Source organism: Malaclemys terrapin, chromosome 13 (genome assembly GCF_027887155.1).
Source record: "Malaclemys terrapin pileata isolate rMalTer1 chromosome 13, rMalTer1.hap1, whole genome shotgun sequence".
In the NCBI taxonomy this organism is placed as follows: Eukaryota; Metazoa; Chordata; order Testudines; family Emydidae; genus Malaclemys; species Malaclemys terrapin.
This window is the reverse complement of record NC_071517.1, coordinates 28,839,594-28,865,187: the sequence shown is the minus strand read 5'-3', so window position 1 is coordinate 28,865,187 and position 25,594 is coordinate 28,839,594. Positions and strand designations below refer to the sequence as shown.

Genomic DNA, 25,594 nt, shown 5'->3' with positions numbered 1-25,594 from the left:
AATAAAGAAGAGTTTATTTAAGTAATCAGAAATGGCAGAAGAAACCAATAACCAATCAAATCAATAAGGATTATGCAAATGAGATACACCAGATGAAAAATGGTAAATAAAATGAGTGATACAATTTACCCATTCTTAAAATAACCTCCTAATTAAATATGACATTCTAAAATAGAAAGCAAGTATTAAATGGACTAGTGTTATAAAACTGAGTATAAAGTTCAAAAAGCTATGGGGATTAACCACAATGGTATGCACTTAATTATTTAGGATACTAAAAAAATCCACAGGTTGTTTATCCTAATTAAGATTAACTAGTAGCTAAGCATTATTGATAGAATTAAACAGCTAAACTTAAAAAAATAGTATCAAATAACCAAGTATAAATTCAGTATAATAACTAGTATACCACGGTGATTCAACTTGCTACTAAAACTTTTAAACTAAAAATGAATTTGGACAAAACTAGATAAATTGGGTAGGATGGGAGAAGTGAAAGTAGTGACAACTCAACAAAATCTAGTAAAACTCTTACTATTTCTCTTACTTCAATCTTATGAAGGTAGCATAGTGAAGCTAAGAATTCACAATTATATAATTATTACAGTTGAAAATTCAGAATTGTTTAGACATGTGTCTAGCTGGAAAATAATTACAATGAACCCTGTACAAGCTGTGGTACAAGAATCACCCAATGTGATTATTATACAACAGATCAGAGCCAAGAGGATTAACTCTGATTTGGTGGAGTTTACAAGTGTGAACATTCAAAAAGCAGTTTAATTAATCAAATGTTAATTCAATTTAATGAGACAAGGTGGATGAAATAATATTTTTATTGAGAATGCTTTCAAACTTGTCTCTCTCACCAACCGAAGTCGGTCCAGTAAAAGCTATTATCTCACCCACCTTATCTCTCTAAGATTCAGGGACCCACATGGCTATGACAACACTACATATTCAAATTAAAGTTAATCAAGACGGTTGAGTGAGTGTTCTTAGCTCTCTCCTGCCGACAAACAGCAGCTACACTGGGTTCCTTACAGTGGCAAGGCGTTAGCAGCACAGCTGTGCCACTGTAAGCTGCGCAGTGTAGACATCACCTTAGTCTACTTTAAGGGCTTGTCTACACTTACATTTTATAGCACTCTAACTTCCTGGCTCAGGGGGGTGAAAAATCACCCCCCTGAGCGCAGCAAGTCTGAGAGCTTTAAAGCGCTAGTATAGACAGGCTCTGAGCCGTGCTCCCAGCGCTCAGAGCTATTCCCCTCATGGAGGTGGATTACCAGGAGCACTGGGAGAGCTCTCTCCCAGCACTCACGCTCAACCACACTCGCACTTCAAAGCGCTGCCACGGGTTTATATGACTTTGGTATTTTCCAATGAAGAGTTTCTACCAGTCCAAAAGTCTGGTTTTATGGAATAGATCTGAACTCCAGTGGATTAGGTATTCTAGGAAAACACGCGCCAAGACTAATGTCTATCTTCCTTGCAAGCACAGAAAGTACCTGTGCATTTTAGCAATGAGCACTGATTTCCTAATTTTTTCTGAACTTTAATGAAGTGGCTCTGCTCACCCTCCCAGTCCCTTCTATTTTTGTGGGTGAAGTCTTCTTCTTTGTAGCTTGGTTTAGGATTCTTTCTTCTGGGAAACATCTTTCCCTCCAAGCTACTTATTATTGGGATTCTGGAGTTTAGCATCCCAAGGACTCTCAGTCAAAGAAAATTGCTCTCTTAGGGAGAGTTAAACAAATACTTCTCATGTAGAATGACCCAGCTTTCTCTGAATCAGGGGTTGATATGCTGATCACAATCTGCTGGAGGTAGGTTTTGCCGGACAGAGCTTTTTGCAGTTTTCCCTCTAATTTTTCCACCCATGTGTGGAATGAATTTTGTTATGTGCACCAATATGGAGGTGATGTGTGACACATCACCTTCATATTGGTGCACATAACAAAATTCATGTGATGGGGTGGGGCCGAGGAATTCTTGTGGGAGGGGGCTCAGGGTTGGGGTGCAGGGCTGTGAGGGCTCCAGCTGGGGGTGCAGGCTCTGGGGTGGGGCCAGGGATGAGGCGTTTGGCGTGTAAGAGGGTGCTCCAGGGCTACGGTGGGGAAAGAGGATTCCCCCAGCGCTCTCTCCCCACAGCAGCACCTGGGCTGGGGGGGGGAAGAGGTGCCTGTCCTTGCCGCGGGAGCTCTGAGGCTGGGGCTGCAGGATAGCTGCTCCTCACCTGGCCCCAGCAAGTCCAAGCCGGGGAGGGCCACCCAGACTGCACCAGGGTCTGGGCCACTCCACACCACCCCAGCCAGGTCCAGGCCGCTCCGGCTGTGCCTGGGCCCGATCTAGCCATGCCTGGGTCCAGGCCACGTCAGGTCCAGGCCACAGGGTGAGTTGGGGCCGGGGGAGGGGCACCCTTCCGCCATCTGTGGCAGGTCCCCAGGCGGGTTCCCTAAGCACTTGCACAGCGCTAAATAGGTTGCTACACAGCCATGCCGACATGCAGCTTACAGGGAACTTGGATTGTCTAGCCCAAAACCTTTTTTTATGCATAATCACTCCATGTGGTTGTAATGGGGGACTCAGTCTACCCCAGAAGGACATATTAGGCAAATTTCCATTGTCCTTTTTCTTTTGGAGAGGCATTTCCTTTTATTGCAGGTGGTCATTCATTAACTGGACAGGTCAAACTGTCATAGCAAGTTTCTTGTCCATCCAGCAGGGGCATTCAGGCATCACAAGAAATTCCTTTCCATCCTTTTCTTGGAGATTCAATAGCATAGAATCTGCCATCTCTTAGCTGAATACTTTTATACAGTGGACCAGGTTCAACAAAGGAGATTGAGGAATACCTCCACCTCTGAATATCCTATGGCTAGGGCACTCACTTGGGAGGTGGCAGATTGCTTGGTGAGGTGAAGGGATTTGAACAGCATAGAAACTTGAACCTCCTGGGTGAGTACCTCAACCATTGGGCTAAAGGGTATAAGAGAGGTCCTTGTCCTCTTTTCCTATGCCCCAGGTATTTTGTGTAGCGTTAAGTGACTTTGGAACACTCCAACTGGATGGGGCCCCATCGGCAGAGGAGCACTTATCATTCCTAGTTTATGAATCACAAGCAGAGACAGGTGCTTCCCTGGAGCCCAGACTTAGGTACCTATGTACATGAAAAGGGCAGGACTCAGGACACCTCTGTCTCCTTAGCATCTCCCATTGGCTAGCTTAGGTGGCTCCCCAGCTAGCATGCTTGGTTTTGTGAGTCACATTCTGAGATGTCTCTCTCTCCCCATTCATTTTATAGACAGCCCGGGTGCCTAACTCAGGCTTTGTGGATCCCAGTGTTGTTTCTGTGATTGTCTAGAAGTGTGGTATCACAACACTCAGCATCGTAACGCTGAAGTCCCTTGGTGGATCCAGGTCTAAAAAACTATGAAGAATAAATGAGAAGTCACAGAATATAAGAGAGTTTTCTAGCACCAAACAAATTTAGGAGCTGAACAGAGGGTGTTCAGAGCTTCTTGAGAAGTAATAATCAAATACCATCACAGCATGGGAATCTTATCTCAGCCTCTCGTCCTACAGGGCTCTGTTCTAGAATGGTGATTTCAGTCTCTGTTTTAACAACTATTGTGCATCCTTATTGCATGGCCACTCCAGCCTCGCCTGATCCTAATATTCAAAGCATTTACAGGCTGTCTCCAGTGTGGATTCTGTGATGCGTAATACCGGTTTATCTCCAGTCAGGGCAGTTATAGGGTTTTTTCCCCAATGTAGGTTCTCTGATGTAATAGAATGTGTGAGGCTCAACTAAAACTTTTCCTGTACTTATTGTATTTGTAGTGTTTCTCCCTGTGTGGGTTCCCTGGAGATTATAGGAACTAAGCTGTTACAGAAACTTTTCCCACAGTCAAGACATTGATAAGGGTCTCACTCTGCTATGGATTCTCTGATGTGCAGTAAGGGCTGAACGTGTACTGAAGTTTTTCCCACATTCGGGGCATTTAAAGGGTTTCTCCCCTGTGTGTATTCTCTGGTGAGTAATAACATTTGAGCTTCGACTGAAGCCTTTCCCACAGTCAGGACAATTATAGGGTCTTTCTCCTGTGTGGGTTCTGTGATGTAATAGAAGGTTTGAGATGTGACGAAAGCTTTTCCCACACTCCTTGCATCTGTAGGGTCTCTCCCCTCTGTGGATTCTCCAGTGTTTAGTGAGGGCAGAGCTGTCACTGAAGCTTTTCCCACAGTTGGGGCATTTGTAGGGCTTCTCTCCTGTGTGTTTTCTCTGATGTCTAGTGAGGTCTGAGCTTCGACCAAAGCTTCTCCCACACTCAATGCATTTATAGGGTTTCTCCCCTGTGTGAATTCTCTGGTGTATAATAAGATCTGAGCTTGAACCAAAGCTTTTCCCACACTCAGAGCACTTAAAGGGCTTTTCTCCTGTGTGGACTCTCTGATGTTTATTAAAGTGTGATCTGTCACCGAAGTTTTTCCCGCACTCATTACACTTATAGGATTTCTCTCCAGTGTGGATTCTCTGGTGTCTAACAAGTTTCAAGAGCTGAACAAAGCTTTCTCCACATGTTGGACATTTGAAAGGTCTCTCCCCCGTGTGAGTTCTCTGATGTAAGAAAAGGTTTCTATGCCGACTAAAGCTTTTCCCACACTCGTTGCATCTGTTGGGTCTCTCCCCCGTGTGGATTCTCTGGTGTGATAGAAGGTGTGAGCTCAGACTAAAGCTTTTCCCACATTCATTGCATATGTAGGGTCTCTCCCCCGTGTGGATTCTCTGGTGCAATAGAAGCTGTGAGCTATGACTAAAGCTTTTCCCACATTCATTGCATATGTAGGGTTTCTCCTTCATGTGGGTTCTCTGATGTGATAGAAGGTATGCATTCTGACTAAAGCTTTTCCCACACTCATTGCAGCTGTAGAGTCTCTCCCCTGTGTGGATTCTCTGATGTGCTAAAAGGTTTCCACGCCGACTAAAGCTTTTCCCACACTCGTTGCATGTGTAGGGTCTCTCCCCAGTGTGGATTCTCTGGTGAATAGTGAGAGTTGAGCTCTGACTAAAGCTTCTCCCACACTCGTTGCATTTGTAGGGTCTGTTTCCTGTGTGGGTTCTCTGGTGACTAATAAAGGCTGATCTCCAGCAGAAGCTTTTCCCACAGAAACTGCATGTATGGGGTCTATCTCCACTGGGGATTCTCTGTTGAACAGTTTCTTTGATTTTCTTGACCACTCGGCTCCTGTGAGTAGTTTTACACTGGTTCTCCCTTGCATGGTTTGTCTGCTGCCTCTCTGGCCTGCACTGACTTTCACTGGCTTCTCCCTGCTCAGCACACTGAGAAACATCCTCTTCAGATCTTCCTGATATCATCTCACCTGGTTCCACATGCTCAGGACCTTCCTGTTGAGGATTCCCCTCCTTGTTCTCACTCACCATCCTCTCACCTGCTGGGATAGGGAGACAATCCAGACAGGAGTCACTCCCTGTGCTGGGGGGAAAAAGGAACTTCAGAGAGGAAAAGCAAAGGTGGACCTTGATGGTTCTTAGGGTACCTAGGACTGTAAGTCATCTAGTTACCCACCTGCATCCAGCATGATGCAGACATTCTTGTGCTTAGCTGGGTGTCAGCTTGTCACACCCAATGGCCCCCTCCCCTTAGGGAGTCCCCTGGGAAGACAGATCAGCACTGTATATTGCTAACGCTGTTGCAAGCATCGCAAAGCATTTTGGGGAGGGTTAAAGGTGTGTGAGTGGAGAGTGGAAGGTTTCTTTGTAGGTCACAAGAGGCCAAAAAGGGGGGTGAAGAAAAAGAAAACAGCAGAGAACGGGTTAACTCAACACTGCAATTAACAAGCTCAGTTGAAGATAAGAAAACTCCAGCCCAAGGCCAGCTGCTACCCGCCAAGACAGAAGGGGGGGGGGAGAGTCCAACCCCCCCAAACTCCAACCAGCTGTGAGAAAAGAAGAACTAAGTGAAACACAGAGCTGCAAAGATAACAGCGAGACCAGTGAAGGCCAAGACAGAAAAGAAAACAGTCTCCAGAGCCGGGATGTTTTGGGAAAGGGAAAGAGACCACAGAAAGCGGTTTGGACTGGCACAAGGAGCACCAGGACCAGAGGTCATGGAATGGAACACCCCCAAGGAACCCAGGACTTAAAACCCTCCTGAGAGCTGGAGCAATTCGGAGATTACAGCGGATCCCCCAGACGACCTGGGCCCAGGGCAAGAACTCCCATCCACCCCTTCCTCTCTTCTTACATTATACCCAGGCCTGGCCAGCTTTGGGTAGTGCATGTTTGGGTATGAAAGTGGGTTAGGGCTTGGGGATCTAATGCTTTCTTTCTTCCCCTGAGTGACATGGGAGTGTTCCCAGCATTCTCTGATGTATTTTTATTATTTTATTAATAAAGCTTTAAAAATTTAGACACTTGGTGTGTGCCTCTGTGACGTTATTGATATAATCTAGGACCACATAGATCATTGTTGCAACCAAGGTCCTGTAGTGGCACACAAATCTTGTATAAAGGGGGTCAAATGGGGTGTCTAAGACAAGGTTATGGTTTACTGGTTATGATTATGCTGTCTAGATGTGTGTATCAATTTTGTAGTTGAAGTTATGAATATTGGCTCTATACTGTCTGTATTTCAAACTTAGGCTATGCTGCTGGGTGACATCCCAGACAAACTGGTGTTAGCTCTGCCGAGCCTGCTTGATGGCCCATTAAGGACCATCAGCTATACAATGGACCCATTGAGAGAAGGCAAATATGCCTTGAGACTCAGCAAAGTATGCAGGAACTTGCCCATGTGACTCCAGACTCCATTTTGCTGTAATTTTCCACAGTAAGAACAAAGAGGTGTTCTTACACCTGGAAAAGACTATATAAGGCTGATGCCTCATCTCCATCTTGTCTTCAATCCTGCTTCATACCTCTGGAGGAACTTTGCTACAAGTTGAAGCTTTGAACAAAGGACTGAGGACCCATCTCAGCGGGAGATGTATTCCAGAGACTTGATTTGAACCTGCAGTTTATTCTATTGCTGCTGCAAGCCTGAACCAAGAACTTTGCCATTACTGTATGTAATTGATTCCATTTAACCAATTCTACCTCTCATCTCTATCTTTTTCCTTTTATGAATAAACCTTTAGATTTTAGATTCTAAAGGATTGGCAACAGTGTAATTTGTGGGTAAGATCTGATTTGTATATTGACCTGGGTCTGGGGCTTGTTCCTTTGCGATCAGGAGAACCTTTTTCTTTTACTGGGGTATTGGTTTCCATAGCCATTTGTCCCCATAATGAGTGGCACTGGTGGTAATACTGGGAAATTGGAGTGTCTAAGATTGCTTGTGAGACTTGCTGTTAGCCACTGGGGTGAGACCGAAGTCCTCTTAGTCTGGCTGGTTTGGTTTGCCTTAGAGGTGGAAAAAACCCCAGCCTTGGGCTGTAACTGCCCTGTTTGAGCAATTTGTCCTGAGTTGGCACTCTCAGTTGGGTTCCGCCAGAACTGCATTGTCACAGCCTCGTCATCTCCTCCCCAAAAGATCCTGTGGCCCCAGCCTGATCAACAGTGGGCCCAGGCAGATTGGTAATGAAAATCTGTCCCAAGCTCCCTGACACTACCAGTCTGCTAGCCACTAATGCACTCTCCTCTGGAGATGCCAGTCTTTACTTTGCCTTGCAGGTTAACAATAGGTGCACCTTAATCCCCAAGTCCCTTTGAAGCATTCCCCTGTAGTGTCCAGCCCCTTATCCACAAACCATACAAAAAAATACCAAGTTGCTGTCCCCAAAGGAAAAGCATACACACTAGCTGGTATGATTCAGTTCAGGATCAACATCTAGCTTAGATATATCTATAGTGAAAACCACAATAAGTTCATTAATAAAGATTCAAGGTTCAAGTGGCAGTGAGTAAGGATATTGAAGACATACACAACAAAAATCATAACACTCTTTCTAGAGACTTAACAGGGTAACCTCCTATCTAAAGAAGTTTTATCTCAGCCAATGTCTTCTGCAGCATTTCAACCAAGGTTGGTTGAGATCCTGTTTTCATGAAGGTAACCAAACCACCTGTTTACTTCCTAGGTGCAGGATAAAAGGGTGTCTTCTTTGCCTTCCATTTATATCCCCAAAATTCATTCTTTGTGCTCCAAGTCAGCCACCCTCTAGGGGGTGGCAGCGTGGAGGAGGGGAACACCCGGCTGGGAGCGGGCTGCGCACTCCGCCTGCCCCAGACGGTGCCAGGTCTGCAGCAAACCTGGCAGCCCACGTCCTTCCCTCCCCACCGACCTTCAATTCACCTGCAGGCGGAAGCGGCATGGAGCCCTCCCGGCAGGCAGCGGAAGGGGCCGAGTGGTGAACGTCCCGGCTGAAGGAAGGCCTGGCCGACCCCCTTCTCTCTCTCCCCGCTCTCCCTTTCCCTCCCCCCCGCTAGCCGGCCGCCCTCCACGTTTTTCTTTTTTTTTTGCTTCGCCGCTCCGACCGCCCTGAACATTTGTTTTGGGTTTTTTTTGCTTGGGGCGGCAAAAAAGCCAGAGCCAGCCCTGTATGTAAATGTGTATCCATGGCACTGGATTCCAGTACTTAATTTACATCTCAGCAGAGAGAGGTGACTAAACTTCTCCTATCTGACAGAAAACCTGTTTGTCAACTTGTCACGGAATGTGGGGGACTCAGTGCCCTACACCCCTCTTCCTGGGATTCACCATGACTCTCAGCCAGTCAGTAAAACGGAAGGTTTATTGGACAATAGGAACACAGTCTAAAACAGAGCTTGTAGGTACAACCAGGACCCCTCAGTCAAGTCCTTCTGGGGGGCAGGGAGCTTAGACTGCAGCCTTGGGGTACCCTGCATTCCACCATCCAGCACAAAACTGAAATTAAAAAAAAAAAAAAAACCTCCAGCAGGCTCTCTCCTCTCCCCCCAGCTCCTCCTCTAGCCTTTGTCCAGTTATCTGGGCAAAGGTGTCACCTGGCCACACCCCCTTCCCGGCTCAGGTTACAGGCTCATCCCCTGCTATCCCATCCCCAATGCAGACAGTTCCAATAAAACTAGATGATATTCCCCGGTCAATCCACCCCACTCCCTACTGCAACACATCTCTCCCCCCTTTGAGACTGAACTGAGCGGGGTCACTCTGACCAGTGACCTGGGGAAGTTCAGGACCCCCTCTCCAGGACAACACATCCGCTATCAAGTTGGCACTTCCCTTCACATGGACCATATCCATATAATAATCCTGCAGGAGGAGGCTCCACCTCAGGAGCTTGGCGTTGGCTCCTTTCATCTGGTGTAGCCAGGTCAGGGGAGAGTGGTCGGTGTACACGGTGAAGTGTTGCCCAAATAGATATGGCTCTAGTTTCTTGAGGGCCCACACCATGGCCAGGCATTCCTTCTCAATGGCCACATAGTATTGCTCCCAGGCTAGCAACTTCTTGTTCAGGTACACGATGGGGTGTCTCTCCGCATTTTCATCATCTTGCATTAACACTGCGCCCAGTCCCACGTCTGAGGCATCAGTGAACACCATAAAAGGCTTGTCAAAGTCTGGGTTTGCCAAAACTGGGCCACTGACCAGAGCCTCCTTCAGGGCCCGGAGAGCCTCCTGGCACTCCTTGGTCCAGACCACCTTGTCTGGCTTCCCCTTCTTGCATAGCTCAGTGATGGGGGTGGCTATGGAGCTAAAGTGGGGCACAAATCTTTGATAGTACCCCACCAGGGGGGGAGGGATAGCTCAGTGGTTTGAGCATTGGCCTGCTAAACCCAGGGTTGTGAGTTCAATCCTTGAGGGGGCCATTCAGGGATCTGGGGAAAAAAATCTGTCTGGGGATTGGTCCTACTTTGAACAGGGGGTTGGACTAGATGACCCTCCGAGGTCCCTTCCAACCCTGATATTCTATGATCCCAATAAAGGTTTGGACCTGTTTTTTGATTTGGGGGGCAGGCCAGTCTCTGATTACCTCTACTTTGGCTGGTTCTGGCTTTAGGCAGCCATTCCCCACCCAGTGACCTAGGTAAGATACTTCAGCCATCCACACCTTGCACTTCTCATCTTCCTGTCTCCACCTGGTTTCCAGGGGGAGCCAGTACTTGTCTCAGGGAATAGGTCTACTAAAGGGTCATCACCCTGCTCCTCCCAATGTCCACACATGGTCAACACCACATTCCCCCTGTCATAATATGGCTTCATCTTATTCACATGGTACACCCGGTGGTGGTGTGCCCGGTTAGACAGCTCCACCACATAGTTTACCTCATTTAGCTGCTTGACAACCTTGAAAGGACCTTCCCAAGCAGCCTGTAGTTTGTTTTTCTTCACGGGGATGAGAACCATCACCTGATCCCCGGTGGCATAGACGCAGGCCTGCGCCATGTGGTCATACCAGACCTTCTGCTTCCTCTGGGGTCTGGCTAAATTCTCCCTGACCAGGCCCATGAGCTCAGCAAGTCTCTCTCAGAAGATCAGGACATACTCCACCACTGACTCTCCATCGGGAGTGGCCTTCCCCTCCCATTCGTCTCTCATCAGGTCCAGGGGCCCCCTTACCCTACTTCCATATAACAGTTCGAAAGGCAAAAATCCAGTAGACTCCTGGGGTACCTCCCTGTACGCGAACAGCAGGTGAGGTAAGTACTTGTCCCAATCCTGCGGGTGCTGGTTCATTAAAGATGATGCTAAAAACTTTTGAGTTCCATTGAACCTCTCCACCAGCCCATTGGACTGGGGGATGATAAGCTGTGCCGGACCCCACATTTCTCCCACAAGCACCGGAGCAGGGCCGACATGAAGTTGTATCCTTGGTCTGTCAAGACTTCCTTGGAGAACCCCACTCGGCTGAAAATGGTCAGGAGCGCATCTGCTTCAATGGAAGCTAAAGACACTGCCTCAGGGTAGCGGGTGGCGAAATCTACCACCACCAGAATGTATTTCTTTCCCAACCGGGTCACCTTGCTGAGAGGTCCCACTATGTCCATGGCCACCTTCTGGAAAGGTTCCTCTATGATTGGCAAAGGTCTCAAAGCTGCTTTCCCCTTGTTCCGGGCCTTCCCCACCCTCTGACAGGGGTCACAGGATTGGCAATATTGATGGACAATGGTAAAGACCCTGGGCCAGTAAAAGTTCTGTAGCAGCCTCTGCCTGGTGCGCCGGTACTCCACCTCTCCGAGGGGAATAGCTTGCAGCGCTGCGAGAGAGCGTGCAGCGCTGCAGGCGCTGATTACACTGGCGCTTTACAGCGCTGCACTCGCTGCGCTCGGGGGGGGGGGGTGTGTTTTTTCACACCCCTGAGCGCAGCAAGTGCAGCGCTGTGAATTGCCAGTGTAGCCAAGGCCTCAGCCAGCCAGTAAAATGGAAGGTTTATTGGACAATAGGAACGCAGTCTAAAACAGAGCTTGTAGGTACAACCAGGACCCCGCAGTCGAGTCCTTCTGGGGGGCAGGGAGCTTAGACCGCAGCCTTGGGGTTCCCTGCATTCCACCACCCAGCACAAAACTGAAAGCAAAAAAACCTCCAGCAGGCTCTCTCCCCTCCCCCCAGCTCCTCCTCTAGCCTTTGTCCAGTTACCCTGGCAAAGGTGTCACCTGGCCCCACCCCCTTCCTGGCTCAGGTTACAGGCTCATCCCCTGCTATCCCATCCCCAATGCAGACAGTCCCAGTAAAACTAGATGACATTCCTGGGTCAATCCACCCCGCTCCCTACTGCGTCACACAACTCTGCCATGACACAGACTTTAAACCATATTTTCAGGATCTAGACACACCCCCTTCCGCAGGATCCGTACATATATTTCACAACAATATTAATTTCCACTGTGACCCCAATTTTCATTTAAGACTGCACAGGTCATTCTTTGGTGAAACACAATGTACTTACAAGAATCAGGACATTCCTGTAACCCCCTTGCCACCTGGCATCCTGGGGTTCTTGCATCACAGAAACAAACCAAAGTAACTGCTGGGAAGATCAGCAGAACACCACCCCCCGGGAAAAAAAACGCTTCTCCAGAGGAAACAAAGGAGGGGACCAATTCCACCTCCACCTCCACATCACAGCTGAACACTCAAAGAAAATGGGAGCTCCAGCCAGGGGTGAGTCATGCTGGGCAGGAAGCCACAAGGATATTACACCTGCTAACGTGGGTAAAACAAGGCAGAACAAACCCAGCTAACTGCCCAGGAGATAAATCAATCAAATACCCCTCCCAGTCCTTGGTCAGGAGCAAGGACCCGCTAGCTGAACCCCAGGCACAGTAATGAGCACAGCTGGGCCCCATTTGAGCTGCCTGATGGGCCAAGCCACCAGGGGCTGAGGGGCTTAGCAGACCTGCTGTGGCTGTTCAGTGTATTTGCCCATGGCTGTGGTAGCTCCTGCTTATTCCCAGCCTTACTCCTGCCTTGCCCTTTCCTTGCCTCAATCCAGGTAACTGCTTCTAGCCCTCACCTCCCATTTCTGACTTCAGCTGTAACCCTGGGTTCTGGCATCCAGCCTCAGATTCCAGTTCTGACCCTTGGCTGCAGGTTCCTGATCCTGGCTGTGACCCATGGCTCTGACCATTAGGACTGACTCCTGCTTTGACCACTAGACATGACCACCCATGTCCTGGTCCCCAACACCCTTTCCCAGAGGAGAGGGAGGAGGGGATCAATTTTGCCTCCCCTTCCTATCAGAGTATGGAAGAGGTGAGGGGATACACAGTCAGACGTCTAGACCCCTGTGTGATGTCTGCCATAAGGGTATAAAAACGGAGCCACTTTATCAGATTCATCACGAGTGGTCATCTTTACAGATTTCGCTTCCTCAGAGCCCTGGAGAATAGGCAGAGGCAGGAAGTGGTTTTTCCTCTCCCTGCCCCTCACCTTGTCCCAGGAAAGTCAATCTGCCACGGGGTGCTGCAGGAAATGGAGCTGGGCAGTGATGGGAGCCGGGAACCTCCCTCCCCACTGATTGCTCCTGCTGCCCCTGCCAGTCTCTATCCCTGTCTCCCTCCCACCCCCTCCTCTCGGGCTGGGAGACTCGGTCACTGGCCCGGCCGGGGCATTCGCTCTCCCGGAGCTGGCTCGGCTCCTGCAGGCGCTCAGGGGAGCAGCTAAATATCTTTAGCTGATAAAGAATCATAGAATATCAGGGTTGGAAGGGACCTCAGGAGATCAGCTAGTCCAACCCCCTGCTCAAAGCAGGACCAATCCCCAATTAGATTTTTGCCCCATATCCCTAAATGGCCCCCCTCAAGGATTGAACTCGCAACCCTGGGTTTAGCAGGCCAATGCTCAAACCAGTGAGCTTATCCCTCCCCCCATAACAATCAGCAGAGCCTGAGATCCCAGATGCCAATGGACTCAGAGGCAGAATCAGCATGTGACCCAGAAGTTCAGCCCCAATATGCTGCCTCAGAGAGAGAGAGCAGCCCCACCCCCCTCAGTTAGCAAATAGCCAGACCCCTCTAGTGACTACGGCTACCATCACCCACTCCCTGTGATCCCCCTGGGGATAGAAATATGCCACCAGCATGATTTGCTACTGCTAGAAGCTACTAACACCTGGGCATTCTCTTTTGCTGCCCCATCACAATTTGCTGCCTGTGCCTTTCCCCATACCCTAACCCAGAGATAGCAGATTTTGAGGGCTGGGGACATCCCCATCACGATTTGCTACCTCCGCCCTTTCTTCATTCTCTATCTTTCCCCAGGCTATAGCTCAGTGGTATCAAGTTGTGATGGGTGCTACAACTTGCTACCTCTCACCTTTCCCCTTCCTCTGATCCAAGAGTAGCGAGTTGTGGTGGATGGGGCACTCCTGTCACAGCTTGCTACCATTGTGAAATCTCTATTTTGCATTTGAAAAGAAAGAAAGGTATTTTTGTAATTGGGAAAAGCATTCTAAAGAGTTAAACCTCGGGCCTATTGCATGTAAAACTCCTAATGAAGGTGTTATTTCTTTATTAGTCTCTGTGATGAAGTGGGGATTTTCCCTTGTTATGTTGTATGTGTGTGTGCCTCAGTTTCCCTGTGTATTGCACCAATCACTAGGTGGTGGGAATAAGGGTGTGTGACTTCTTCAGGGGTTGCTCCAGCTGCCTACACAGATGCTATGGCCGCCCCTTCGTAACCCGAGACCCAGGAGGGGGATGTGACTAGGTGACTCGTGGCTCCTAAAGCGAGATAAAGGCTGAAGGAGGAGCAATGGGTAGGACAGGGGCCAGGCAGCTGGAAGTGAGTCAGTCTCGGCTGGCTTGGGGCTCAGGGGGAGGGCCAAAGCCCTGGCTCTGGGCTCCCCTCCCCCCAAGATGGACTTGGCTGAAAGTCACTGATTTCTGTGCTAACAAGTTCTGTTCTATGCTGTGTTCCTGTCGACTAATAAACCTTCTGTTTTACCAGCTGGCTGAGAGTCACATCTGACTGTGGAGTTGGGGTGCAGGGCCCTCTGGCTTCCCCAGGAGCCCCTCCCGGGCAGACTCGCTGCGGGAAGCGCATGGTGTGGAAGGGGATGCTGAATGCTCTGAGGTCAGACCCAGGAAGGTCGAAGCTGTGTAAGCTTCTTGCCCTGGAGACAGTATGCTCACAGAGAGGAGGCACGCTCCCCCAGAGTCCTGACTGGCTTCATATGGAGTAGTTCCAGATCATCGCCCGGGTGACTCCGTGACAGTCTCTTTCCATTGTAGATCAGTCCATGGATTGTCTGTTAATGCACAGAACATTGAAACTAGTGTAAAGTATTGAAAACAGTATTTGAAATATTTATGTATACCTTTTAAACACAAGCTATTAGGCAGAAAAATCTACCATTGTTCTTCATATGGACTTCCCACTATCACCGCTGTTACACACATTGAACAAGTTTTCAATACAAAATTTGCACTTCTGTGCTTTGGCACACTCATGTCAGCATGTTCCCCTCTGATCACATTTCAGACTCATTTTCTCAGGCCTTTTCCCCACTGCTTAAACTGAGATGCCTTATCCTCACAATGTTTTTTCCTCAGAATAACTCCTGCTCCAATAGGCTATGCTTTGGCCAAAAGTAAATTGTCATTCTTCAGAATTAAAAATAAAAAGAGAAACCACCAACAAAATAATACCCATAGACACAGGAAAACCTAGTAAAAAAAATTTAAGGTACAAGAGTGAACACAACCTTTGCAAGGGTTTCTATGGGTTTTAACCCCCAGACTGCTTGCATTGTAAGCAAGAATCATATCCCTAGACCAACAAACAATGCTTTGGCCCAAAAGCAATTGTCATTCCTTAGAACTGTGGGGAAAAAACAGGCAAATCTAGCTATAAAATGTAAAAGTAGTGCATCTAATTTTACCTTTAAAGGTCTCTTCCATGGTGTCTCACACCTTAAAGCAACAAATTGAAATTCAGATCCTAATAAAGCTATAGCTCCTAGACCAACAAACCAGGCTTTGCCCAAAACCTCGTCATTCCTTAGTTTTTTCCTCTCTCTCTGTAACATATGTGCATAAACTTCACATCCTCAGTGTTATACCCCATAGACATGCCCTTTATAAGGGAAGAGAATAAGAGAAATTGGTGGGGGGGGGGGGAAGGGTTTGAAAGCCTCTGTTAATTTCTTTAGTTTAAAAGGCTTTAAATGGTTTTCCATGGCACCCACCCAAATGGGGGTCTCTAGACATTCAGACTCAAATACCCTGTGATACTTAACAGGCATCAGCTATCTCCCCATGAAAACATAGTGGAGACAAAGCACTTTAGTTTTTCCAAAAGGGAACCAAAGCAAAGGAGTAACAGAATAATTCATGTCCAAAAAAAATAAAAAAATAAAAAATTTGGGAAGTACAGAAAAATAAACTTGTCAGAATGAAGAATTTCATTGAAAGGTATCACAAAATACATAGCATACATAAAAGTCTATGAAATTAAAATATGTAATTAAAAGGATACACAATTCAGTAGAAAAATCAACATGTATTCATTTATTTAATTTGTTGAAGAGTAAATTGTGCACTTCAGTGTTCACAGGATGGGGAATTACTTACAGAAAAAAGGATTTTTAATACATTTTCAATTACAAAGGGAGTGGGGAGTCACATGTTACTGGAAGTCCGGAATGGTAGTAACTGCTATAGGAATGTACAACCATTTTAAGTATATGAATTCTTTGGGTGAGGTGACAGCAAAAGTATGAAGAGTGTGTTCCCTAAAGGCTCAGAAGCAAAAAAAGAAAGTTAAAAGAATCCCAAATGTAATTATTTATGTATTTTCATTTCATTCTTCTTGGGTATATAACTCATGATTTTGAATACTTCTGGTTATTAATATGTCCAGGATTGTGTACTTATATTTAGTGAGAATTACAGCAGAAGTTCACCTTTGAGAAGGATTTCAGAAAAGATAGTATAGTAGTGCCCTTAGGGTTAGATTTTTAAAAGGTATTGAGACACATAAGAACATAAGAAAGGCCGTACCGGGTCAGACCAAAGGTCCATCTAGCCCAGTATCCTGTCTACCGACAGTGGCCAATGCCAGGTGCCCCAGAGGGAGTGAACCTAACAGGCAATGATCAAGTGATCTCTCTCTTGCCATCCATCTTCATCCTCTGACAGACAGAGGCTGGGGACACCATTCCTTACCCATCATGGCTAATAGCCATTAATGGACTTAACCTCCATGAATTTATCCAGTTCTCTTTTAAACTCTGTTATAGTCCTACCCTTCACAACCTTCTCAGGTAAGGAGTTCCACAAGTTGACTGTGCACTGTGTGAAGAAGAAATTCTTTTTTTTTTTTTTAAACCTGCTGCCTATTAATTTCATTTGATGACCCTAGTTCTTGTATTATGGGAATAAGTAAATAACTTTTCCTTATCCACTATCTCCACATCACTCATGATTTTATATACCTCTATCATATCCCCCCTTAGTCTCCTCTTTTCCAAGCTGAAGAGTCCTAGCCTCTTTAATCTCTCCTCATATGGGACCCGTTCCAAACCCTTAATCATTTTAGTTGCCCTTCTCTGAACCTTTTCTAGTACCAGTATATCTTTTTTGAGATGAGGAGACCACATCTGTACGCAGTATTCGAGATGAGGGCGTACCATCAATTTATATAAGGGCAATAATATATTCTCTGTCTTATTCTCTTTCCCCTTTTTAATGATTCCTAACATCCTGTTTGCTTTTTTGACTGCCTCTGCACACTGCGTGGACATTTTCAGAGAACTATCCACGATGACTCCAAGATCTTTTTCCTGACTTGTTGTAGCTAAATTAGCCCCCATCATATTGTATGTATAGTTGGGGTTATTTTTTCCAATGTGCATTACTTGACATTTATCCACATTAAATTTCATTTGCCATTTTGTTGCCCAATCACTTAGTTTTGTGAGATCTTTTTGAAGTTCTCACAGTCTGCTTTGGTCTTAGCTATCTTGAGCAGTTTAGTATAATCTGCAAACTTTGCACCTCACTGTTTACCCCTTTCTCCAGATCATTTATGAATAAGTTGAATAGGATCGGTCCGAGGACTGACCCTTGGGGAACACCACTAGTTACCCCTCTCCATTCTGAGAATTTACCATTTATTCCTACCCTTTGTTCCCTGTCTTTTAACCAGTTCTCAATCCATGAAAGGACCTTCCTTTTTATCCCATGGCAGCTTAATTTACATAAGAGCCTTTGGTGAGGGACCTTGTCAAAGGCTTTCTGGAAATCTAAGTACACTATGTCCACTGGATCCCCCTTGTCCACATGTTTGCTGACCCCTTCAAAGAATTCTAATAAATTAGTAAGACACGATTTTCCTTTACAGAAACCATGTTGACTATTGCTCAACAGTTTATGTTTTTCTATGAGTCGGACAATTTTATTCTTAACTATTGTTTCGACTAATTTGCCCGGTACAGACGTTAGACTTACCAGTCTGTAATTGCCGGGACCACCTCTAGAGCCCTTTTTTAATATTGACGTTACATTAGCTAACTTCCAGTCATTGGGTACAGAAGCCTATTTAAAGGACAGTTTACAAACCTAAGTTAACAGTTCCGCAACTTCACATTTGAGTTCTTTCAGAACTCTTGGGTGAATGCCATCTGGTCCTGGTGACTTGTTAATGTTGTTAATTAATCAATTAATTCCAAAACCTCCTCTCATGACACTTCAATCCATGACAGTTCCTCAGATTTGTCACCTACAAAAGCCAGCTCAGGTTTGGGAATCTCCCTAACATCCTCAGCCGTGAAGACTGAAGCAAAGAATCCATTTAGTTTCTCAGCAATGACCTTATCGTCTTTAAGCGCTCCTTTTGTATCTCAATCATCAAAGGGCCCCACTGGTTGTTTAGCAGGCTTCCTGCTTCTGATGTACTTAAAAAACATTTTGTTATTACCTTTGGAGTTTTTGGCTAGCCGTTCTTCAAACTCCTCTTCGGCTTTTCTTATTACATTCTTGCACTTAATTTGGCAGCGTTTATGCTCCTTTCTATTTGCCTCACTAGGATTTGACTTCCACTTTTTAAAGGAAGTCTTTATCTCTCACTGCTTCTTTTACATGGTTGTTAAGCCATGGTGGCTCTTTTTTAGTTCTTTTACTGTGTTTCTTAATTTGGGGTATACATTGAAGTTGGGCCTCTATTATAGTGTCTTTAAAAAGCGCCCATGCAGCTTGCAGGGATTTCACTTTAGTCACTGTACCTTTTAACTTCTGTTTAACTAACCCCCTCATTTTTGCATAGTTCCCCCTTTTGAAATTAAATGCCACAGTGTTGGGCTGTTGAGATGCTCTTCCCACCACAGGGATGTTGAACGCTATTGTATTATGGTCACTATTTCCAAGCAGTCCTGCTATAGTTACCTCTTGGACCAGCTCCTGCGCTCCACTCAGGACTAAATCTAGAGTTGCCTCTCCCCTTGTGGGTTCCCGTACCAGCTGCTCCATGAAGCAGTCATTTAAAGTATCGAGAAATTTATCTCTGCATTTCGTCCTGAAGTGAAATGTTCCCAGTCAATATGGGGATAATTGAAATCCCCCACTATTATTGAGTTCTCTAATTTCCCTTAGCATTTCATCATCACTATCACCGTCCTGGTCAGGTGGTCGATAATAGATCCCTAATGTTATATTCTTATTAGAGCATGAAATTTCTATCCATAGTGATTCTATGGAACATGCGGATTTGCTTAAGATTTTTACTTCATTTGATTGTACATTTTCTTTCACATATAGTGCCACTCCCGCCCCTGCACGACCTGTTCTGTCCTTCCGATATATTTTGTACCCCGGAATGATTGTGTCCCATTGATTGCTCTCAGTCCACCAGGTTTCTGTGATGCCTGTTATATCAATATCCTCCTTTATCACAAGGCACTCTAGTTCACCCATCTTATTATTTAGACTTCTAGCATTTGTGTACAAGCACTTTAAAAACTTGTCACTGTTTATTTGTCTGCCCTTTTCTGATGTATCAGATTCTTTTTTATGTGAATGTTTATCATCTGATCTGGCCCCTACTTTATCCTCTTCCATCCTCTGCTCCTGACTATAACCTGGAGATTCTCGATCATTAGACTATCCCCTAAGAGAAGTCTCTGTCAGAGCCACATGCTCCTCTGCAGCAGTCGGCTTTTCCCCATCTCCTAGTTTAAAAACTGCTCTACAACCTTTTTAATGTTTAGTGCCAGCAGTCTGGTTCCACTTTGGTTTAGGTGGAGCCCATCCTTCCTGTATAGGCTCCCCCCATTCCAAAAGTTTCCCCAGTTCCTAATGAATGTAAACCCCTCCTCTCTACACCATCGTCTCATCCACGCATTGAGACTCTGAAGCTCTGCCTGCCTACCTGGCCCTGCGCGTGGAACTGGGAGCATTTCTGAGAATGCCACCATAGAGGTCCTGGATTTCAGTCTCTTCCCTAGCAGCCTAAATTTGGCCTCCAGGACATCTCTCCTATCCTGCCCTATGTCACTGGTACCTACATGTACCACGACCACCAGCTCCTCCCCAGCACTACACATAAGTCTGTCTAGATGCCTCGAGAGATCCGCAACTTTCGCACCAGGCAGGCAAGTCACCATACGGTTCTCCTGGTCATCACAAACCCAGATGTCTACGTTTCTAATGATCGAATGTCCCAATACTAATACCTGCCTTTTCCTAGCAACTGGAGTTCCCTTCCCCGGAGAGGTAACCTCAGTGCGAGAGGCAACCCCAGCACCGTATGGAAGGAGGGTCCCAACTATGGGAAGGTTTCCCTCTGCTCCCGTTGACTGCTCTGCTTCCCTGGGCCTTTCATCATCCTTAAAAGCGCAGGGGCTGTCTGACCAGAGATGGGACAATTCTACAGTGTCCCGGAAAGCCTCAGCAACATACCTCTCTGCCTCCCTTAGCTCCTCCAGTTCCACCACCCTTGCCTCCAGAGTCCGTACGTGCTCTTTGAGGGCCAGGAGCTCCTTGCACCAAATGCACACATACGCCACCCACCCACGGGGCAGGTAATCATACATGCTACACTCAGTGCAATAAACTGGATAGCCCCCACTCTGCAGCTGGGCTTCTGCCTGCATTTTCTCCTAGTTAACGAAGGGGTTGTTTAAAGCAAGAAGTTTTGAATGTACTTTGGGCTATAGGTTTTAAGGGGAATAAAGGGTATAAGATAGAACCAGCAAGGGACCTGTGCTCCCTTCCTGCTCCCCTTCCAAACTCCCTTGCGAAACTCCTTGTTAGCAGCCCCTGGTCGCTTGTGCGCTGCTTTATAAAGCCCTGGCCTGGGTGAATGCCCCGCCCACTGATTAAGGCTCAGCCAATTACCAGAGGCTTCTAGCCTTCAGCCCTTCCTTTGAAGTTCACAGCTTCCAACTGCCAGCCACAGCACATGGTCCTTCAAACAACAGACTGACAAACACAAGCTCAGCACACAGCAAGTAACCCCCAAACACAAACAAACACACACTACAGACAGTCACTTACCCCAAGGGTCCTGTATTTGCTCCTCCTTCACCTGGAGAACTCCCTTGCGAAACTCCCTGTTAGCAGCCCCTGGTCGCAAAAAAAAAAAAAAAAAAAGTGGGATTTTCAAAAGAAAATAGGTACTTTCAACATTTGAAAAATCTGGCCTGTGAAATGTTTGGGAACCAAGTTCTACACACAAGTGTGACTTGTAAAAAAGCACTAGGGTGCTGGATTGAGAGGCAAAATAAAAATTGACAAAGGCAATCAAAGGAAACTGAAGACATTAATTAAATTAAATAGCACAATGACATCCATCTGCACAATGTTAATGGAGGTAATTAGGGTTACCATACCTAATAAATAAAAAAAGAGGACCCTCCACGGGGTCCTGGCCCTGCCCATTTCCCACCCCCAGCCCCACCTCCGCCCCTTCCCCACCCCTACCCCGCCCTAACTCCGCTCCCTCCTCCCTCCCACTCCCAGCCACGCGGAAAGGGCTGCCCGAGCGCTACCGGCTTCACAGTTTGCCGGGCAGCCCCCAGACCCTGTGCCCCCGGCAGGCCGGCGCTTCCCCAGCGCAGCTGGAGCCCGGGAGGGGAAGCGCCCAGCCGGGGGCGCAGGGTCTGGGGGCTGCCCGACAAACTGTGAAGCCGGTAGCGCTTGGGCTTCGGGCAGCCCCCTGGCCTCCGGACTCTGCGCCCCCAGCCGGGCACTTCCCCTCCTGGGCTCCGGCGGCGCAGGGTCCGGAGGCAAGGGGGCTGCCTGAAGCCCATAGCGCTCGGGCAGCCCGGCTCTTAAACAGAGCCAAAGAGTCAGGGGAGGAGCAGAGCCGTCATTTTCCCGGACAAGTTCGGCTTTTTGGCAATTCCCCCCGGACGGGGGTTTGAGTGCCGAAAAGCCAGACATGTCCAGGAAAAAGAGGACGTATGGTAACCCTAGATGCTAAGAGGTATCAGAGAGGGAAGAGCTGCGTTATCCAGGCATTGGAATGCCTTGTGCCTTTAAGAACACAGTCCTGGGAAGCGGATGCTGAACTGCACCATCCTGTGAGGTTTTGGGGGTGGAAAGCCAGGCTCTGACCCTCCCCTCCGCGTTTGCAACCAACGCTGACCTTGGGCTCAGCCCACCTAGCGGGAGCTTTTATCCCTTCCCTGTCCCTATCCCGTGGGTTCCCCTCTGCCACTGGCTGTGCCTGTGCCTCCTTAACCCTGGCTTCTGCCCCTGATTTTCCCGTTCAGCCCCTCTCCTTCCCCTGCCTGCAGCCTGTTTGCCCCCGCACAGACTGTGCCCACCCCACACACCCCCATTTGCCCTCTCTGACCAGATCCCCCGAGGGTCCTATGAGCCCGCTCTCTGCCAGCAGAGCAGCAAGTTCCGAAGGGCAGCAGCTCTTTGTAACATCCCCCCCGCCCCTCCCGGAGCGGAGCTGGCGCGAGGAGGGGCCGTTGGTGCAGTCACTTTCCTGCCCGGCCCCAGCCCTTTCCCCCGGGTCTCTCCCCTCACCTGCAGGCTCCGACTCAGTGGCTGGTGTCGGCAGGGGCTGGTTCCAGCCCTCGGAGAAAGTCCCCCGAGCTGGGCACAGAGAGGCGCTAGGGAAGGGCTCTCCCCGCACACACCCCGCAGGGGAGTCGCTGATCCAGCCTAGAGGCTGTGCTGTCCCCTCCCACCGCACATCAGGGGAGCGTTTGCCCGCCTCCCTTGCCGGAAGCAGATACTGATGGTAGTGAGGGCAGCAGCGGCTTCAGCAGCTGTTACAGCGTCGCAGATCCGGGGTGGAACTTCCCGGGTCAGATGCTGCTTCTGGCTGCCCGCTTATGTGATCTGGGAGCCCGGGCTGACCAGCTGCTGATGCCCAGCAGGGTCTGTGCAGGGAGAGAGAAGGGGGAGTTACGGTCAGATTCACTTGTTTTTCCATAAAAAGAGTGTTTAACAATTCCTGAACAATTCTGATGCTTTCGGCTCTAGGCCGAAGCGTTTAAAGTCAGATCCATTCCTCTCTGTCTGTTAAAGGTCTGTTTTGATGTACATTTGTTTCAGGGGTTGAATAATTCTCCATTGTGCATGCACGCTGGTGTTTGTCCTTCAGTAAGATTTGAGTCTATTAACACACTTACACATTCTTTTCTTGGGCCTGTTAGTAGTCCCACTGGCTTCATTTAATCCCAGTCACTGGGTGGGTTTAGCACTGTCTCCCTGCATTCCCTGCTAGTGGAAGGTGTAGTCTAAGGACTAATAAAATAATCAAGGCCAGGATCTTTAAATACAGGAGTCTGAATTTAGGCTTTGAAATCCATATTCTGGTACCTGAATAAATGGCTTGATTATCACAAGTGCTGAGAACCAGAACTGAGTCCCAGTGTTGCAAGTTTCAAATATTTTCAAACTCAGGCTCCATACTGAGAAAGATGAATATGGATTTAATGGCTTGAAGTTAAGATTTGTTTGCTACTTTACAGGTTTTATCTTGCTGCTAACATGTACACATGCATGTCTTTACAAATAGGAGTGGTCCAGTTGACTTAATTTAACTTCTGCTAGTGGGAATGTTTCATTTTTTCAGTCCCAGTGGGCGGCTGTAATTAAGCAACCAGGTCAGGATCTTTAAATACAGGAGTCTGCATTTGAGCTTCCAAATCCACATTCAGGTACCTGCCTGCTTATCAAAGTCCTGCTTCCTCAGAAATGACCCCCGATATTTCAGGGTCAACATTCTTTAAATGCCAGATGCTACCTGAAGATGGATTTAAGAGTTTCCTTTACGTTGCTCTTTTTGAATATTTTGGCTTTTGCATTTCTCCACAATAGCAGAGCCTGGGGAGACTCAGGATATGAAATACATTAAAGCCCCTAATGAGACTTTCCTAATTGTCCTTCTCACCCTGATAGGCTCCAGAATAAACAGCCACATTTCTCTCCAGATCATCCCGTCCTCCCAGGGGACAGGGAAGGAGAATGGCTGCAGAGCAGGTGACCTTTCAGGAGATGGCTGTGTATTTTACTGAACATCCGTGAGCTCTCCAAGACCTGGCTTAGCAACACCTGTACAGGAACGCCACGCAGGCGAATTGTTATACCATGACCTCACTGGGTATGGATTCCTGTCACCTTGAGTATTGGAAGTTGGGAGAGACGTTTAGCTTCTGCTTGGGCATCTTCACTGGTCCCCCATATTTCAGGTGAATCAGCCCTGATAGTCCCCAGAGCCTGCGTGTTACATACTGTCCCCTTCCCACACCACAGGAGACTCGGTGATATAATGATGGTGCTACTCTTCCCATAACTAAGGGTTTTAAGAGGGACAAACTCACTATTTTACCACCACCTTCCTCAGGCACGTTCCCTCCTCTGGGCCTCTGACCTCTCTGTTGTCTCAGAGAGGGACAAGTGTCTCATGACTTGGCTCTGCCTGAGTTCCCAGGGGCCAGCTTTTCAAAGGGGCTTCACCTTCATCTTGTTCATATTCTACCTCAGCCAGCTGTGTTAGCAGGAGGCCCCAGATGTTCTTGATGCTCTTGCACCAGGCAGGAAAAGCTTGAAGCAGGCTCACAGGGCTGGATCCAGCTGCTTGTTATTTCCTCGAGGGCAACCTTCTGAGCCTGATGTGCTGAATTGTTGGAAGGGGGGTGGTGTCCCTGGGGCCTGCTCCAGGCCAGGGTTGATCTCTGTGAAATGATGGTTCCTTGCACTGAGAGCAGCCAGGTTCTAGGTTTGAACATAAGAACGGCCATATTGGGTCTGACCGAAGATCCATCTATCCCAGTATCCTGTTTTCTGACAGTGGCCAATGCCAGGTGTCCCACAGGGAATGAACACAACAGGTAATCATCAAGTGATCCATCCCAGGTCACCCATTCCCAGCTTCTGGCAAACAGGCTAGGGACACCGTCCCTGCCCATCCTGGCTAATATCCATTGATGGACCTATCCTCCATGAACTTATCTAGTTCTTTTTTTAACCCTGTTATAGTCTTGGCCTTCACAACATCCTCTAAGAAGGAGTTCCACAGATTGACTGTGCATTGTGTGAAAAAATACTTCCTTTTGTTTGTTTTAAATCTGCTGCCTATTAATTTCATTTGGTGATCTCTAGTTCTTGTGTTATGAGAAATAACACTTCCTTATTTACTTTCTTTGCACCAGTCACGATTTTATAAACATCTATCATATTCCCCCCCTTAGTCATCTCTTTTCCAAGCTGAAAAGTCCCAGTCTTATTAATTTCTCCTCATATGGCAGCCGTTCCATACCCCTAATAATTTTTGTTGCCCTTTTCTGAAACTTTTCCAATTCCAATATATCTTTTTTGAGATGGGGCAACCACATCTGCATGCTGTATTCAAGATGTGGGCGTACCATGGATTTATATAAAGGCAATATGATCTTTTCTGTCTTATTATCTATCCCTATCTTAATGATTCCCAACATTCTGTTCGCTTTTTTGACTGCTGCTGCACATTGAGCAGATGTTTTCAGAGAACTATCCACAATGACTCCAAGATCTCTTTCTTCAGTGGTAACAGCTCATTTAGACCCCATCATTTTATATGTATAGTTGGGATTATGTTTTCCAATGTGCATTACTTTGCATTTATCAACATTGAATTTCATCTGCCATTTTGTTGCCCAGTCACCCAGTTTTGAGAGATCCTTTTGTAGCTCTTCACAGTCTGCCTCGGAC

The 25,594-nt window shown here is 47.3% G+C and overlaps 1 protein-coding gene and 1 pseudogene across 6 annotated transcripts in view; both read right to left on the bottom strand.

Annotated features, from left to right (window-relative positions):
• Positions 1-22,438, bottom strand: part of LOC128848308 (zinc finger protein 34-like) — a 66,039-nt gene extending 43,601 nt beyond the window's left edge. For 2 of the 6 annotated variants that reach the window (XM_054048237.1, XM_054048241.1), the window contains exons 1-2: positions 22,421-22,438; positions 20,936-21,004 (exon numbers count right to left, since the gene is read on the bottom strand). The gene's annotated coding sequence lies outside the window, so the exon portion shown is untranslated. Of the gene's footprint in view, positions 1-5,382; positions 5,451-10,268; positions 14,692-15,324; positions 15,356-20,935; positions 21,005-22,420 lie in introns of those variants that run through there. The other 4 variants (XM_054048236.1, XM_054048238.1, XM_054048240.1 and 1 more) reach the window with 4 other exon arrangements.
• LOC128848274 (zinc finger protein OZF-like) lies at positions 3-20,975 on the bottom strand (annotated as a pseudogene).
• Positions 22,439-25,594: the final 3,156 nt, after the last annotated feature.